Consider the following 1,016-nt stretch of genomic DNA (forward strand, 5'->3'; position numbering starts at 1 on the left):
TCTCTGCATGATTTTGCTACAACCTTCTTGAGATGTGAAATTACCTTCTAGTTTTAAATATTAAAATATGAGAGTTATAAAAATTTTTGCAACTTTACTCAGTGCTTATCATTCTTAGGGGATGTACCATTTACCTCATGGTTGCCCAACTTAATCCAAATAGTGCTTTAAATATTTCCTATGACAATTTTTTTAGGAACAGCTATGGCTCAAATCTGATTAAATCCAAGTATTTATACTGTTATCCAGATATTTGAAATTGATGGAGAGTTTGAGATACTAATGGATGAATACTCCACATGAGAAAAAAAATTACTTTTCTCATTTTTATTTAAATTTGTTTTGCAATATTTACTCTGTGACTATCCAAATATAAGTAACAATAAATAAATAAGTGAAACATTAAAGCAGAAATACAATAAAGCAGTGTGCCTAAAATTTACCCTTCTGTGCAATGCATATTTCACTTGTTGAGATTGTATTCAATTAGATTTCACAGTTAGTTGAAGATAAGCATGTATTGATTAAACTAAAAGCATGACTCTCTAACTCATCTTCTATGACATCTAAGGAAAACAGTGAGATAGACTCTCTGTCCCTCAGTTTTTTCATCAGTGAAATGGAGTTAATAGTATTTGTTTTCTAAGGTTGGTATAAGAAGGAATATGATAATTTGTGTGACATGTTTGTAATGGTGTCTGTCACATGGTAAAATGCTCAATGAATGTCATTCATTTTTATTATAAGCCAAAACTCTGAAAGAAGACAAAAGCCAAGCCAGAATTCAAAGATGAACTCAGAAGAGTAAATGTTTGTGTTATTCAGATGATGATATCAGAGGTAACCAGATAATTATATAGTTGTTTTCTGAATAAAATGTGTATTTAGAATTTCCTCACTATATATTTTTTTCTGTATTGTGTGTATTTTCAAATCTATAAGAGTGTTTAGACTAGATTTGTCCATATTGTAATTGTGCGTATTATATTTATGTGCCCAATATTACCATTGCACAT

General features: G+C 29.6%; 1 pseudogene; it reads left to right on the forward strand.

The window, feature by feature from the left end:
* Nucleotides 1-257, forward strand: part of LOC103212439 — a 1,297-nt pseudogene extending 1,040 nt beyond the window's left edge.
* The last annotated feature ends 759 nt before the right edge of the window (nucleotides 258-1,016 follow it).

The sequence above is a fragment of the Orycteropus afer genome, unplaced genomic scaffold (genome assembly GCF_000298275.1).
Source record: "Orycteropus afer afer isolate SDZICR_OR568_19922 unplaced genomic scaffold, OryAfe1.0 scaffold00964, whole genome shotgun sequence".
NCBI classification, from domain to species: Eukaryota; Metazoa; Chordata; class Mammalia; order Tubulidentata; family Orycteropodidae; genus Orycteropus; species Orycteropus afer.